The following is a 17,556-nucleotide window of genomic DNA, read 5'->3' as shown; positions in this document are numbered from 1 at the left end:
GTGAAGCCTTAACACACACATTATCCCAAACCCTCTAATATCCATGAGCACAAACAGTAGAATTCTCTGCATATGACCCTAATCTCCTACAGGACTCAGACGCTCATTTTGATGTGGTCAGAGGGGGAGTGGGGGGAAGGGTAGTTATTTACTGGCAGAGAAATGTATTGTTAGTTTTAAGAGCGCACTGTGTTGACTCACACTTGTATATTTGGTATGGTACTTCTATTTCATATTTTTATACTTTGCGCAAGTACTGCCTGACTATGAAACAGCCTGACTGTACAAATATATTTAACTTAGCTATTCAGAAGCCATAAGAAATGTAATTAGTTTTATGTGTGTTTTTAGTTTACATTTTGTCTTTTTAAGCTGTGATCATTATATTATATATAGTGTTGCTGTACAAAGTGTTACTGATCGTTGTAGTGTTCTGCATGTTTTGTTGTGTATTGGTTCCTTCCGGAATAAAGCTCAGTTTAATTTAATTTGTTTGCAGCTAAAACGATAATGAAAAGCCCTACGTGCAGCGTGACGGTCTGATCGACATGTCAGCGAAAGAGACTCTTAGAGACGCTATGAGTGTTGGCGACTTCGACTAAACGTTCTGAGGTGACAACATGGAGGGCACGTCGTCGCTGTTGACATAGCCCAGGTAGGTCACTTATTGGTTGTGAGCGTATCTTTTCTTTATGGCAGAGGAATTGGCTCATTATAATTTTATTTCACTGTCAAGGGTGGAAGGTCCTCCTAATAAATCATAATGAAGGGACTTTATAATAAACTACTACCAGTCCTGCAGCATATAGTAGACCACCATATAGAATTTCAACCGATTAGATTATAATTGTTGCGTTGGAATTTAATAGTAAATCCAAGGGCGGACAAATCCCACCAGAGTTCCCCAGCATCACCTGAATCCTGGATGTGTTTACTTGTAATCCCTGATTTCATAGAAGGCAATTCATTCACACAGAGATCTCAATGACACCTGGCCTACTAAGATCGTTGTCTTTTCCCCCCCTTTGTTTCCCCTCCCCTTCCTCGTCACGCCTTGAAACACTTGTGTATAGGCGCGTTATAAATGTCATATCACATCAGAGATAGCCTTATATTTCACTTGTGGGTTGTGAATGTAGAGGAGTAACATTCACATATTAGCACATTTATGTGGCCTGAGAATGGAGTAATCTAACAATAGCATCAAACTGATCAATATAAAAAAAGAAAGATGTTCTATAAACATTGATTGCAACCAATAACTGGACAGGGGACACACCCATCTAGTCCACGTATCTTCTCTTCCACAGAAGCCGAGTTGCAATATGCAAACAACCACAGCACCCACAGACGTAGGGTTAATGTCCCAGTAAACTGAAAGGGAAACTTCAATTTCAAAGGTACTCATGAAAGAAATACCCATTTCACCCTGTTAAACGCCTTTTTTGCCATCTAGGAGTAATATAACTTCAGGTACTGTGTTTTCTTTATCCAACACCAAATAATGTATATTAGCGGCCTGTTTGACAGAGGCTTACTCATCCCTGGTTAAAGGGCAGGATATTTTAACTACTTGTCTTGAGATAGTCATAAAAATGGTGTAAACATTGTGTAAAACAGCTATTGGGTGATAGGTGCTTAAATTATTCTTCTCCTTAATAGGTTTAGGAAAAACTATTATTGTCAGAAGTCGAAAAGTATTAGGAGGGTTGCCTTCCTCTCTAGTATCAAATTGTATCATTACAATAGTGATCAGTGCATAATGTGTTTGTCAAAAACTCCCAGCTGCAGCCTACTCTTCTACATGCAGTGCAGTAACAGCTTCACAGACCCCAGCTTACGTTTTTTGCTAATCCGCAATCTTTCACACATTACGATAGACACTGGATGGATACACTAGTTCAAATGCCTGAAAACCTTGGAGAATTTACAATTCTTGTGATATAACCCTTGAAAATATCCTATACATGCCTTCCTTATCTCCCAGAACTCCGAGACCTTTGTTCCCGACTTATAAGCTACGCTTCAGGTTATGTGCGTGACGTTTTACGATTCTTAGCTTGAAAAGATAGGGATAAGCACCTTTTACATTCGCATTTGCTCGTTACACAATTCCTGATCCTAAAGTATAAGTACAATTTTATCTGTTGTGTTCTGTAGCACAAGTATACCTTGTTGCTAATAATTGTGTTCAATTCTAAAAATGAAGCTGGCAATCTACATAAGTCAGCACCCCTGAGAACCAGTTACGTGTGGAGGTTCCTTAGTCCCACCAAAGGTGTACCTTGTTGGTCTGGGAGGGATGGGTGCAATAACACTGTTCATTCGGTACTTTCATTTGTGGGGAAACCTTGCACAGACACTCATTTGCTGCGCCTGGCTTGTTTGGGTCAGATGCTTGTACTGGCCTTTCTGGGTTGTACCCGGATCCCTCGACAGTTCCAGAACATTCACGCTGATCTCAATTCTGTTTTTGGTCTCTGACCTAGGCTTGCACTGCTGCTTCCATGGCTGTACCTGTTGTTTGTTTTGAGCAATGTTGCAGTGCTTTTATACAGAAATAAAGAATACTGACCATAAAAGGGTGAAAAACATTCACGGAAAATAACAAAGGTGAACATGTTTTAAAATATGAATAATTCTACAATTATTTGTTTTAAAGTGTAACTAAAATCCTATTTATACAAAACTCTAAGGGCCTCTGTACATTGGGGACAAAGCATACTGACAAGGCACCCTTACTCAGAAATCCCAACATTCTGAGAAGGGAGAGGAAATGTCTGCAGAAACCAGAAGCAGGATAGCCCTGGACCTCAATAGAGTAATACATGTTGGAGCCATTTTATCCTTGCGGAAGCTGCCCAAAGCTTTACATATCATAGTTACAAAAGTGTTGATGTTAGGGTGAATGCTGTGAACAATTAGATTCGCTCCAATCCCAGTGTGCAGTACATAACGATTCAAATATACTACAGTTTCAATAGACATATTTCTCGAATATGAAGATCTGTAGTTATTCTTATGCTCCCAGAATGCTTTTTTGTTTCTATGCAAAGCAGCCAATAACCATTACTGGTGCTCTTAGCCCCCTTCTTATAAAGCTATTTCAGAAGCATACAATAATAGTGTATCATACTATACCTCTTGCAATGATTATCTTCTATCAAAAAGGTAGTTTGTATGGTTTTTGTAGTTTTTGACAATGTGCTTTGAAAGTATCACAGTCTTAATGCACCATAATATCAATTGGAAGTGACCATTAGAAATTAACATTGCACGATTTAAATTTTTTAAAAAGACACAGTTTACAATGTTAGTTAAATTAAATATTGTCCTTTTTGATGGAAAAAAGCTTCTTTTGCAAAAAACATGGCTCTCAGCCCTTCAAAATATTTGCATAATGGTTTGACTGTCGCAAACGCACACCGACAGTGTGACCTCTGCTGACATAGCCAGTGACAGAAACATAAAGTGTGAGAGAGATGGGGTTATGATGTGCCAGATACAGTACGAATCCTTTGAGTAAAGCAGAATCTGACTGTATGGTAATCCAGTAAGAAGAGAGCTTTGCTGAGGTACTCCCACAGCCCAGAGAGCTTTTGGACTCACTAGTTCAAGTGTGAAAAGCAGCAAAGCATTGTTAGGTCTGGGCAAAGTTCATTGATAAAAGCATCAGTTTAGACATCTGCCAGCCAAGTGCACAGCTGACCTCTCTGCCCCGCAACAGTGACATGGAAAAACCGTTGCTTTGAAATATAACAAGCAAAGTCTCCAAGAAGTAGGCAAGTAGGTAGGAGCCAAAGATGGCTTCTCCCTTTTCAATAAACACACGTTCCTCTCGGAAAGCTACTACCTGTAGGGGTGCAGAAGTAGACACGGGACACAAAGGTGGCATGCTTGTTGGCATAAACGTTTATTGAACTTCAAGGTAAGGAAAATACCCTACTTGTCCCTATAACTAAGGGGGATTCCCTGCCTCAAATACAACTAAAGAAGATGTCAGAATCTCCATCAAAATGAAATAGTCCACTGCTCTACGTCCTAAACCTATTTCCGTCCCTCACACTTAGAAAACCTATAACTAAGAATACATCCTGCCTATAACAAGAGGACTCCTTCCTTCGGGATATTTCAGGCAGTTCATAAATGATGGGGCATTCTTCTTCTTCCCTGGCCCTCTCTGGGCTTTTACTGTGTTTGTTTGTTTGTTTTATTCATTTATAATGCGCACCAGACCCGAGGATAAGAGGGCGCAGCAGTAGGGATATACGAGGCATAGGTTACATAGTCGCATAGTTACACATGATGCTAACAATATATATATATCGTAGCAATAATCCAATAGGTTATATACAGAATATGATACAATTTGGGTTACATATTTACATAATTACACAAGATATTAGGGATATATACAGGTCATGGCATTGATGCAGTAAATTACATGCATAACATTCTACAGTTTGCAGATATTATATCAGCAAAGGTGGGGGGAGGGGAGGTATTGGCTAGTTGATTGATTGCTTCAGATGGTTGATGTACTTGGATCTGAATTTAAGGTAGGATTTCTCCTCAGGTATAGAGTGGGGCATTGAATTCCATGCTTGGGCCGCCCGGACGGGGAAGCTGGCGCCTCCAACCTTGGTCAATTTGAATCTAGGGATGATAAGTGTGGTGGCACTGGAAATTCTGGAGGGTCTGGAGGGTCTTCTCTCTATAAATCTATCTGTTAGATAGGGAGGAGCCGTGCTATTCAAGGCTTTGTGTGTAAGGGAGGCAACTTACAGTAGTATTTTATCATGGGTCGACATGATGTTGTTCCCCCTGGTCGGGGAAGAGGTGTGTCTCTCTCCTGACCTTCCCAAAAAAGTTACAAGTTCCAAAACAATAATGGAAAGGCGTCTCCCATCCCCAAGGCTTTCTCAGGCTCTCCTTTCCAATCATTCTTTCATGACTTGTGCCAAATGATACCTTCTGCTGGACTTCTTGGAACTTGTGACAAAGGATCTCTTCCCCGGGACTTCTCATGACATGGGCCAAAGGACCTCTTCCCCTGGAGTTCTCATAACGTGTGCCAAAGGACCTCTACCCCAGGACTTCTCAGTTTCTCAAGATTCGGGCCGACGGTTCTTTCAGCTCTACAATGTCTCTTCACTTGGCCTGGCTCACTATCCTGTAGGACTCTCTTTGAGTCTCTTTTGGGTGCTCCTTCACCCCCTCCATTCTCAAATGGTCTCTATCTTTGGTCCGAACGGGACAAGGAAGAGGCTTCTGCACTTCCTCCCAACCACCACCTCTGGGATCTCGCTGTGACATCCGGTCCCGCTCCATGTACCTTTGCTCTCGGTCCACGAGGGTACCAGCCCTTGGCAACTGTGGTAAGCTTCTGTGGCTTCCCCTGGGCTCTCATGCTCTTCTTGCAGCTTTTGGCGGCTATAGCACGCTGGTTTCTCTGTCATGCCCGCGCCGCTGACGCACGCATTGGCAACCATCATGGACCACTTTTTCTCATTTATCCTCCTAATACTCCTTGAACAACTCCTTTTCACGCCTTGGTCTTTTATTTCCATTTGCTCAACTTTGGTTCTTTCTTATTTTATTCAATTAACTACATTTACCATAATGCACCTGGCTGCAGTCCTCAATTCCTGGATATTCTGATTCATCGTTATTGGGACCACAATCCCCAGAAGCCCTAGTGGCCAGTGCTGCTTCCACCTGCTCAGGACCAGAGAGGGAGGAGGCAGATTGTCTTCAGGTGTGCTGCTACAGGTGCTGTCAATTAGCCTGCCTCAGAACAGGGCAGGGCTGTATATAAGCAGCTGCCTGGAGGAGCACAGTGTCTTGCATCTTGAGATCTCCCTGCTCCTGTTTGCCTTGACCCGCTACATTGTATGCTGTTCCTGTTGCTGCATTATCCTGTTTTGATCCAGTGCCCTTTCCGGGCTCCCTGCCTTGCAGTCGATCTCGCTCCGCTGCCTTCTACCTACATCCCTTGTCCTCTGGGCTCCCTGCTCTGCAGCCTGCCTCACTCCGGCTGCCTACAGTCCTTGTTCTCTGGGCTCCCAGCCCTGCAGCCTGCCTCACTCCGGCTGCCTGCAGTCCTTGTCCTCTGGGCTCCCTGCCCTGCAGCCTGCCTCACTCCGGCTGCCTACAGTCCTTGTCCTCTGGGCTCCCTGCCTACAGCCTGCCTCACTCCGGCTGCCTACAGCCCTTGTCCTCTGGGCTCCCTACCTTGCAGCTTGCAACCCTCTGCTGTCTCCAAGCCCTTGTCCTCTGGGCTCCCTACCTTGCAGCCTGCACCTCTTGTCATGAGCGCTACTCCCGAGGAGCCAAGACTGGCCCAGCGTCCCCGGAAGCAGGCTCATCATCCACACCCCCGGTTCCAGCAGACCCCTACAGGGGCCCTTTGGACCATGTCCTGGTGCCTCTGGCGCCAGGCTGATAAGGAACCACAGTCCCGGCGCCATGGGCGCCGGGCTCATATTCTTAAAGTGTGCAGTAGTGATTGGGTGGACTTACCTATGGCAGACCATGCTGCATACTCACCTAGAACAATCCAAGCTGGGTGAAGTCCCAGCCACTGGCTGGGAGGGACCAATCCTCTGTTACAGGAACTCTTTTCTTACCTGGGTGGGGCTGGAGGAAGAATACGCACCAAAGCACTTCTCCACTATTTAAACCACGCCCGATAGAATTCACGTGCTTCGCGTTATTCTGCAACAGCAGCAGGACGCTCACCGAGTCGGCTCCTGCATTCCAGGTCCAGACACACCCTCAGCTTCTCGAGCAGCAACCTGTGGATGAAGAAAAGGCACAGGAACATCTACTCACCAGAATTCAGCCACAAGAGTCCAGTCTCCGACAACCTGCAAATAAAGACATAAGGTTAGAAAACGGGCAACACGCTCGCAGCTGAGCTCGCTCACCTTATCCATCCGTGATCACACCGGAGTGTCCGAGCCGAAGGGTTCGCAACTCAGTTATACTTACGCGCTGTGGCATCGCCCACAGCATCTCGGCACCTGAAAGACAGAAAAGGACATTATAAAAGGGTGCTCCTTCAGAAGCGGCCTCAGATCTTCTATACTCACGAGCCTCTTCTTGCACAGCAGTGGTGGTGTCGCCAACAGCTTCTCGGCACCTGAAGGACTATTACAAGCCACAAAAGGACACTGAGCCTAAACACTGAAATCATCCAGTGACGTATCTGGATTCCACGCACCCCTGCACCAGAAGCAGGATGGAGAGCTCGGCTTTACTAAACCAAAGGTGAGAGTTCGTGGAGACCAGTCGAGAACCAAGAAGTGGGAAAAGCAGAAGATTGGTGGGAGAACTTATCCAACCAGCTTGTAATTACCCCTTTTCCTTCCACCTGCAGAAAACTCACCTTACAAGCCAGACAGTCAATATTCGGAGGCCCTGCCCAGAGCGTCTTCCGAGTTCTACGCCTCATCATAGTCATAGAAGCAACTGTAGCAGTCCAGTTTGGGTCAGCGCCTCCGTGGGAATCAGGTGAGCGTTACAGAACGCAAAGCCTACCCATAATCTCCTACCCAGGCGCTATGGAAACTTCCGACACAGACCAATTGGCCCAGTTGTTGGGGGAATTAAGAGCTGAAGTCCATGCTGCTCGCCAGGAAACGAACGCCCTTAAGAGGGAATTGATAATGTCAAAAGAACGAACTGACGATCTCGCCAGACAGTTATTACAGAGTCAAGCGGGGCAAACTCCTCTACCTAACTCAGGGAGGAATTATACCCCAGTTACTTCAACCAATCCCGTTCAAATCAACCTACCTGAAAATGTGCCATTGGCACCACCTGAACGCTTTTCTGGTGACCCTAAAAGATTTGCAGTGTTTATAAATCAATGCCGACTGCACTTTCTTTGTAGACCCGCAGCCTTTCCAACTGACCAGACCAAGGTAGCCTTTGTACTTTCGTATCTTAGCGGCAGCGCCGCTGATTGGTCGATCCCTCTGGTTACACAGGATGACCCAATTCTTCGGAACTTCTCAGCCTTCCAGGCGAGTATGGAGAGACTTTTTGCAAGACATTCCCAAGGGCAGGCCCTGGACAACAAACTCCTCTCCCTGCGACAGGGCAACCAGGACCTCTTAGCCTACATTGCATCTTTTAATAGGTTAATCGTGGAAACTAGATGGCCCGAGGATAAAAGGATCACGCTATTTCACAGAGGTCTGCGTGGTGAACTTAAAGACGTCCTTGCCCAGGTCGTGAATCCTCCTCAGGACTGTTTGGAATATATTGATTTGGTGGTCCAATTGGATCATAGGCTCCAAAACAGAAAGGCGGACCGATCCAGGTTTGAAACCCGAGTATTCACGAAAACACAAAGCAATGCCAAAGGGGTCGACACCGTTGAACCTATGCAGATTGGGGCCGTAAAGGGTCCCTTAACCCAGAAAGAGCGTGACAGAAGACGACAAATGCAATTGCGCCTCTATTGTGGAAACTCTGGACATTTTCTTTGAGATTGCCCGGTAAAACCACCTAAGAAGACAGTAGGAGCTTCTGACAAGAACTCTGAAAAGCCTGAGCCGGGAAACGACCTCGCCCGACAAGTGTAGCGGTCCGCTTGCCGAGCTTAAAAACCAGTTCTTTGGCCTTGCACTTCATAATGCCTATGGTCCTCGTAAACCCAAAGCAACCAGAACGTTTGCATGCTATTAAGGCATACATTGATAGTGGAGCAATAGGAAATTACGTGGACCGCGAATTGGCTTCCAGGATGAACCTACCTCTTTGTCCAAAGGCAGTTAAAGACGTCATTACCACGGTGGATGGGACCGAAATCGCCTCCGGACCGGTAACCCATACCACTGCTGAAGTGACGTTACTAGGCCAAGACGGGCATCGGGAGGTAATTGTGTTCGACTTGATCAAGGCTCCTCAATTTCAAGTAATCCTAGGAATCCCTTGGTTGGAGAAACACAACCCTCAGATTGATTGGCGAGCAAAGACGATAATGTTCCCTGAGTGTGCACCAACCTGCTATCCACGACCCAGCATTGGCCTAGCGTCAGCAACGACTGACGGTCCACAATTACCTCAAGAGTATCGAGAGTTCCAAGATGTTTTTCAAAAGGAACAGGCTAACACCTTGCCACCTCACAGATCATACGATTGTCCGATAGATCTGCTACCCGGTGCAACTCCCCCTTGCAGTAGGATTTACGCCCTCACCGAGCCTGAGAACCTTCATCTGCGACAGTATTTAGACCAGTATCTGGCCAATGGCTTTATCCGTCCGTCAAAGTCTCCTGCATCCTCGGCTCTGTTCTTCGTACCAAAAAAAGAAGGTGACCTCAGAACCTGTATTGATTACCGTGCTCTGAATCAGATAACAGTAAAAAACAGATACCCCTTAACTCTGATCCCGGAACTCCTCGACCAGGTGAAAAACGCCTGTATTTATACCAAGCTTGATCTCCGGAGAGCTTATCATTTGGTACGGATCAAGGAAGGTGATGAATGGAAGACGGCATTTCGCACTAAGTATGGGCTATTTGAATACCAAGTGATGCCCTTCGGACTATGCAATGCGCCAGCCGCCTTCCAATATTTCATGAATGACGTCCTCAGAGAGCTCATTGATGTCTGTGTTGTCGTCTACATAGACGACATTCTTGTGTACTCATCTTCGGAAGCTGATCATCGAAATCATGTTAGGGCGGTCCTTGAAAAACTTCGCCAACATAAACTCTTTGCCAAGCTCGAGAAATGTGCCTTTCATGTCACCGAGGTCGAATTTCTGGGATTTATTCTGACACCCAAAGGAGTCCACATGGACTCGAGAAAAGTTGACGCAATCCTCAAATGGCCATCTCCTACTTCCGTGAAAGGCGTTCAAAGCATGCTAGGCTTTGCCAATTTTTACCGCAGATTTATTCCAGAGTTTTCACGACTGGTACAACCCATCACATCCCTCTTAAGAAAAAATAAGCGCTTTGAATGGTCTGCAGAAGCTGAACAAGCCTTCCAAGAGTTAAAGGCCAAGTTCACCTCGGCGCCAATACTGAAAAACCCACGCCCGGATCTCCCTTACATCGTTGAAACGACGCCTCCAGCTTAGCAATGGGAGCAGTTCTATCACAAAGGGATCCAGAGACTAACCAACTGCATCCTGTGGCGTTTTGGTCTCGAAAGTTCTCGGCGCCTGAGATTAATTACACCATCACGGACAAAGAGCTTTTAGCTATTAAATCCGCCTTTAAGGCCTGGCGGCATTATCTCCTCAGGGCCAAACACACCGTTACGGTGATCACCGATCATCGAAATCTACAGTATCTGAAAACCGCCAAAGCTCAATCCTCCAGACAGCTTCGCTGGGCTCTATTCTTTGCTGAATTTGACTTCGTGATCACTTACCGCCCGGGCAACAAGAACGGCAAAGCGGATGCTCTTTCCCGAATTGGAATGGGAGATAACGTTGTCAATCCCGAACCCGTACCAATAATTCCTGAACAAAGGATCTTGGGTCTGATTTCTTCGCAATCCATCGAGGATATTGAGGCAAAAACTAAACATCTTGTGACCCCATCAGACTTACAGAGCTGGTTACAAAGAGGAGAGAAATTCACCGTAAACAATGACTTGCCTTATTTGCAAGGACGATTATTCCTACCACACGTCGATTTACAAAAACAGGCAATCTCCTGTTATCATGATTCATTAATGGAGGGTCACCCTGGCATCGCCAAAACCATAGAAAAAGTGAAGAGACACTTCTGGTGGCCTTCATGGAGAAAAGACATAAAAGAATTTGTGATGTCCTGTGGTGTGTACGCTCAAAACAAGGGTCAAAAGAAAAGTCCGGCTAGTCTTCTGCAACCATTAGACATTCCACCGTGTCCCTGGCATACCCTTTCCATGGACTTCATCACAGACTTACCCTCTTGTTCCGGGTACAACACTATTCTCGTTATTGTGGATTTGTTTTCTAAAATGGCCCACTTCATTCCGCTAAAAGGCTTACCTTCAGCTTCAGTACTAGCCAGAGAATTCCTTGAAAACATTGTCCGGTTACACAGCTTCCCGTCGGTACTAATCTCTGATAGAGGAAGCCAGTTTATTTCTCACTTTTGGCATAGTTGTTGTCGGTCAGCTCAAATCGATGTAAGACTTTCAACCAGCCATCACCCCCAGACCGAAGGGCAAACCGAGAGAACAAACCAGACTCTCGAACAATATTTACGATGCATGCTACAACAGTCTGAAAGCAACTGGAAGGACATCCTTTGGATAGCTGAATATGCGTACAACAATTCAGTTAATTCGGGAACTGGGAAGAGTCCCTTCTACATCTTGTATGGAATTCATCCTCGAACCTCCAACCTCGACCCACCTCAAGATCTTGGAACACCCGCCGTAGATCAGTTGCACTCTGTTATTACCCAAGCTTTCAAGGAAGCGACTGCACATCTACAAGCTAAAGAAAGGTACAAAAAAGGAGCAGACCAACACCGAAGCGATGCCCCTCAATACCAGGTTGGGGATCAAGTCTGGTTGTCCACCAAACATTTATCGCTAAAAGGACCTCGCACCTTCAACCCCAAATACCTGGGACCATATTCAATTACGGCCATAATTAATCCAGTGGCCGTTAAATTAGATTTGCCAACCCATATGAGAATACATCCTGTGTTTCACGTATCTCTTTTGAAACCCATGCAACCTGGAACCGGACGGACCAGACCTCCAGAACCCATTCAGGTGAATGGAGAGCCCGAATTTGAAGTTAAAAACATTTTGGACTCCAAGATCATCAAATCAAAACTATTCTACCTAATCGACTGGAAAGGCTACGGACCCCAGGAAAGATCCTGGGAACCCTATGACTATGTCCATGCTCCTCGTCTAGTCAGGAAATTCCACCAAACCTTTCCCGATAAACCAAAACCCCCGGGGAGGACAAGTTTGGGAGGGGCCTTGAGGGGGGGTGCTGTCCCTGCCTCACTCCGGCTGCCTGCAGTCCTTGTCCTCTGGGCTCCCTGCCCTGCAGCCTGCCTCACTCCGGCTGCCTACAGTCCTTGTCCTCTGGGCTCCCTGCCTACAGCCTGCCTCACTCCGGCTGCCTACAGCCCTTGTCCTCTGGGCTCCCTACCTTGCAGCCTGCACCTCTTGTCATGAGCGCTACTCCCGAGGAGCCAAGACTGGCCCAGCGTCCCCGGAAGCAGGCTCATCATCCACACCCCCGGTTCCAGCAGACCCCTACAGGGGCCCTTTGGACCATGTCCTGGCGCCTCTGGCGCCAGGCTCATAAGGAACCACAGTCCCGGCGCCATGGGCACCGGGCTCATATTCTTAAAGTGTGCAGTAGTGATTGGGTGGACTTACCTGTGGCAGACCATGCTGCATACTCACCTAGAACAATCCAAGCTGGGTGAAGTCCCAGCCACTGGCTGGGAGGGACCAATCCTCTGTTACAGGAACTCTTTTCTTACCTGGGTGGGGCTGGAGGAAGAATACGCACCAAAGCACTTCTCCACTATTTAAACCACGCCCGATAGAATTCACGTGCTTCGCGTTATTCTGCAACAGCAGCAGGACGCTCACCGAGTCGGCTCCTGCATTCCAGGTCCAGACACACCCTCAGCTTCTCGAGCAGAAACCTGTGGATGAAGAAAAGGCACAGGAACATCTACTCACCAGAATTCAGCCACAAGAGTCCAGTCTCCGACAACCTGCAAATAAAGACATAAGGTTAGAAAACGGGCAACACGCTCGCAGCTGCGCTCTCTTACCTTATCCATCCGTGATCACACCGGAGTTCACCGCGGCCTTCGCTTCGGCAGCATCCCAGCACCTGGAAGACAAAAGACATTGTTAGTGGTGTCCGAGCCGAAGGGTTCGAAACTCAGTTATACTTACGCGCCTCTTCACGCGCAGCAGCGGCAGCATCGCCCTCAGCATTTCGGCACCTGAAAGGAAGGAAAAGACTTTATCAGAGGCACCCATTTGGAAACGGCCACAATTCAGTTATACTTACGTGCCACCGCACGTGCAACAGCGGCGGCATCGCCCACAGCATCTCGGCACCTGAAAGACAGAAAAGGACATTATAAAAGGGTGCTCCTTCAGAAGCGGCCTCAGATCTTCTATACTCACGAGCCTCTTCTTGCACAGCAGTGGTGGTGTCGCCAACAGCTTCTCGGCACCTGAAGGACTATTACAAGCCACAAAAGGACACTGAGCCTAAACACTGAAATCATCCAGTGACGTAACTGGATTCCACGCGCCCCTGCACCAGAAGCAGGATGGAGAGCTCGGCTTTACTAAACCAAAGGTGAGAGTTTGTGGAGACCAGTCGAGAACCAAGAAGTGGGAAAAGCAGAAGATTGGTGGGAGAACTTATCCAACCAGCTTGTAATTACCCCTTTTTCTTCCACCTGCAGAAAACTCACCTTACAAGCCAGACAGTCAATATTCGGAGGCCCTGCCCAGAGCGTCTTCCGAGTTCTACGCCTCATCATAGTCATAGAAGCAACTGTAGCAGTCCAGTTTGTGTCAGCGCCTCCGTGGGAATCAGGTGAGCGTTACACCTCCTCGCTGCCTACAGCCCTTGTCCTCTGGGCTCCTTCTTGCAGCCTGCTCCCTCCGCTGCCTACAGCCCATGTCCTCTGGGCTCCTTCCTTGCAGCCTGTCTCCCTCCGCTGCCTACAGCCCTTGTCCTCTGGGCTCCCTGCCTTGCGGCTTGCTACACTCCTCTGCCTTACAGCCTGTTTTACACTTAGCTACCTACGGCCCTGCTCCTCTGGGCTCCCTACCTCCCGGCCCTATTCTTTTGGGCTCTCTGTCTGTCGCCTACTACTAATCTCTCTCTGTCCTGTTTTTCTGGACTCCCTGCCTTGCAGCCTACTACAGTCCTCCGCAGTCCACTACAGTTTGCCTGCACCTAGTGCCACTCTTGACTGCAGACCTGCTTCCTACTTTGCAGCCCTTCTGTTTTCCTGACTGCTGCTCCCTTGTTCTCTTCCTTGAGTCCTCTGTACTCCACCTTAGGTTATCTACTTCAGTCTAACTGCCTTTCCTTCATTTCCTTCTGCTAGATTGCTCATTGACTTCCTTTTCGCTGGATATACCTGTTCTTGTCTTCTCATGTGTCTTATGTAATCCCTTTGTACAGAGCTTGCCTGTTGGTTTCCGGCAGGCAACCTCTGCCCCTTCCCTTGTCCCGTTTTCAGTGTTACAGACACCCACTGCTGTTGTTCCCAGCCATGAGCATACAGCGTGGGCCTCTGTTATAGCAATCTGTGCAGAAGGCTGGAGTTTCCTAAGGTTCGTGGAACACTCTTTCCCATTTCAGCATACACCCCAAGAGGGAATCCAGTTTGTTTGTACCTTTGTATCTTTTGCCCCTTTTGGCTCACAGCTACAGTTTCCTACTCTTCTTTCTTGTTGAACTTCCTGCTCTGTGTGCTTATCTGCTACCTTACTTCAGCAGAGCCACCCAAAACCTACCTGGGTACCCTGTGCCACTCTTGACGGAGTGCCATTCCTGACAGAATGCAAGACCCAAAAGATTCTTGTTCCATAGGCAGGAAAGGCACACACAGACCAAAGATGCCTTCTTTTTGGTTCAAGAAACCTCTACAAAAATCTAAAGTTTTCCCAAGGACAGCAAACAAAAACCCTAGTTTAAATGACAGACTCGCCCTAGTAAACAAAGGTTTACAAGCACAGTAATACACTCACTGGCTCTCTGACCCTTCTATGTATAACTACTATGACATTTGCAACTATGATCCACAGTCTCTATCTGTAGAAGAACTACAGCAAGATAACAAATTCTTGCAGATTTTGTTAGCCCAACCAGTGGATAACACTCATGTGCTTTCTGGCATTACTTTTGACACTGCTTCAATCAAAGATGTTGCACTCATTGTGGCTAACTCTCAACTAGAGTATGTTATTGCCAAAGTAACATCCTCAAGATCAGCTTGGCAAGCTACACAACCTCCCCAGACTACTGATACCACTCATTTAATAGGACAAGACATTCAGTATCCTGAAGTTAGAGCAGCTGGTCCTGGGTACAAAGGACCAATACTGACCATCGGTTGTCTTAATGCTTCCCCTGCAACTACTTACCACAATAACTCTAAGGTCAGGCTTCCTATTGCAACACCCGAATTTTCTGCTGTACCAGATTCCGAAGCTGTAGAACAGGCTAATGGAACATACCTGTTACAAGAACAACTCTTAAGCCTTAAAAGACAAACCGAAGACCTCTATGATGAATTTGTCTATCTGCATTATAATAATCTAGCTAAGGGACACAATTTACCAGACCATCTGACACTATGTCCAACACCCGACATTCTGTCTTTAGAGTTTAACAGATTAAGGCCTGTACTGGTAACACAGAAGAGGATACAGACTTATACAGAGCAGTTGGAAGACCTGAACTTGGCATATACATACCAGGTAAAGCTTGACACCGCTCATTCACTTACTAGCCACAGTAACACAGGCTGTCGTTCAGATAGTGAAGAATGGACTCCTCCAGTGGGCCAGATCGCTCACACGGCCATTACACCAAAGATCAAGTGTAATCATCTGACTGGACATTCCGCTGAGTCAAAGGATTGTTCCATTCTTGCCCTTGATGTCAGTCCATTACTCCCACTTACAGCCTCTACTGAAGTGACCAGATCTGAAATGTACTCTGCTTCTATGAACATTGGCACTCCTGACCATGATTCAGATCCCGAAACATACCCAGTACCTGTCTGGAATCCAACTTTGCCTACTGTCAATACCCCAGATCCATGTATCAACTTGGGCACACAAGACTTTGCAGGCCAGCCTTCGGAAGGCTTACCCTTTCCTGGTCCTACATCCACCATGCTACTTGTTACAAGATCTGCTAGCCCTATCTCTGCTGCTCCCCCTACTAGTACTCCTGAATCTGCTACTGATGCCTCATCTCAGATCACTCCCACTGCAGTCGAAGCACCCCCTTCCTCTCTGCCTGCAAGGACAGTACCTGTTGCAAAGCCAGTTAAAAGTTCTACTATTAAGGCTACAGCTCCGGTCGATCCTGTTGATGCCTCTGCAGCACCTAAACTACTAGTCACGACGCCATCAGTCTCATTTGCGTCCCTGTCGGCTGGTGCTCATGTGACACCTATACTTCCAGCTGTTACAGCATCTGAACTTCCTACTGCCATTCCTGATCTTCCAGCAACTCATGGTGTCCCTGCAACATTTGTTACTCCTGAAGTCTCTGTCGCAAATCTTCATGTTGCCATAGCTGCTTCTGACTATTTGGACGACCGTCCTAGAGCAACCAATTCAGCTGAATCTCTGGTTCCACCTTTCAGCACTGTACCATTGCCAGACCTAAGGAAGACCACTTCTTTCAAAGCAATATATGCCATGGAGCCTGCAGCACATCTCCACAGTTCCTCAGTTCAGGAATGCACTGTTGGGATTTTGGTCCCTAAGAGGTTGTCTTTTCTGAACTCTACCTCAAAGGTTCAAAACATTGGTAATGTCTCCTCCCTTCAAGACTCTCACCTTGCAGCATTAAACATTTTTTGGTGCTTCATGATGTGCCTTTTTGGTATAAGACTCTCTCGCGGTGTGACAGGCCTTGGACGTGCTCTTCTTGTTGGTCAGTCTTCAGGGGGCCTGGAGAGGGGCATGGAGAGGGGCATACTGTCATGCCCGAAACCGCTGGCGCACGCATTGGCAACCATCATGGACTACTTGGTACTCATTTATCCTCCTAATACTCCTTGAACAACTCCTTTTCACGCCTTGCTCTTTTATTTCCATTTGCTCAACTTTGGTTCTTTCTTATTTTATTCAATTAACTACATTTACCATAATGCACCTGGCTGCAGTCCTCAATTCCTGGCTATTCTCATTCATCGTTATTGGGACCACAATCCCCAGAAGCCCTAGCGGCCAGTGCTGCTTCCACCTGCTCAGGACCAGAGAGGGAGGAGGCAGATGGTCTTCAGGTGTGCTGCTACAGGTGCTGTCAATTAGCCTGCCTCAGACCAGGGCAGGGCTGTATATAAGCAGCTGCCTTCAGGAACACAGTGTCTTGCATCTTGAGATCTCCCTGCTCCTGTTTGCCTTGACCCGCTACATTGTATGCTGTTCCTGTTGCTGCATTATCCTGTTTTGATCCAGTGCCCTTTCCAGGCTCCCTGCCTTGCAGTCGATCTCGCTCCGCTGCCTTCTACCTACAGCCCTTGTCCTCTGGGCTCCCTGCTCTGCAGCCTGCCTCACTCCGGCTGCCTACAGTCCTTGTCCTCTGGGCTCCCAGCCCTGCAGCCTGCCTCACTCCGACTGCCTACAGTCCTTGTCCTCTGGGCTCCCTGCCCTGCAGCCTGCCTCACTCCGGCTGCCTACAGTCCTTGTCCTCTGGGCTCCCTGCCTACAGCCTGCCTCACTCCGGCTGCCTACAGCCCTTGTCCTCTGGGCTCCCTACCTTGCAGCTTGCAACCCTCTGCTGTCTCCAAGCCCTTGTCCTCTGGGCTCCCTACCTTGCAGCCTGCACCTCTTCGCTGCTTA

The 17,556-nt window shown here is 47.3% G+C and overlaps 1 long non-coding RNA gene across 1 annotated transcript in view; it reads left to right on the top strand.

Annotated features, from left to right (window-relative positions):
- LOC138513195 (uncharacterized) overlaps positions 1–17,556 on the top strand; it is a 271,831-nt gene that overhangs the window by 82,022 nt on the left and 172,253 nt on the right. The window contains exon 2 of the long non-coding RNA XR_011281728.1: positions 500–655. This is a non-coding gene — a long non-coding RNA (uncharacterized lncRNA). The remainder of the gene's footprint in view (positions 1–499; positions 656–17,556) is intronic.

This window comes from Ambystoma mexicanum, chromosome 12, assembly GCF_040938575.1.
Source record: "Ambystoma mexicanum isolate Mex_15411 chromosome 12, UKY_AmexF1_1, whole genome shotgun sequence".
Classification (NCBI taxonomy): Eukaryota; Metazoa; Chordata; class Amphibia; order Caudata; family Ambystomatidae; genus Ambystoma; species Ambystoma mexicanum.
This window is presented reverse-complemented; position numbering and strand designations above follow the sequence as displayed.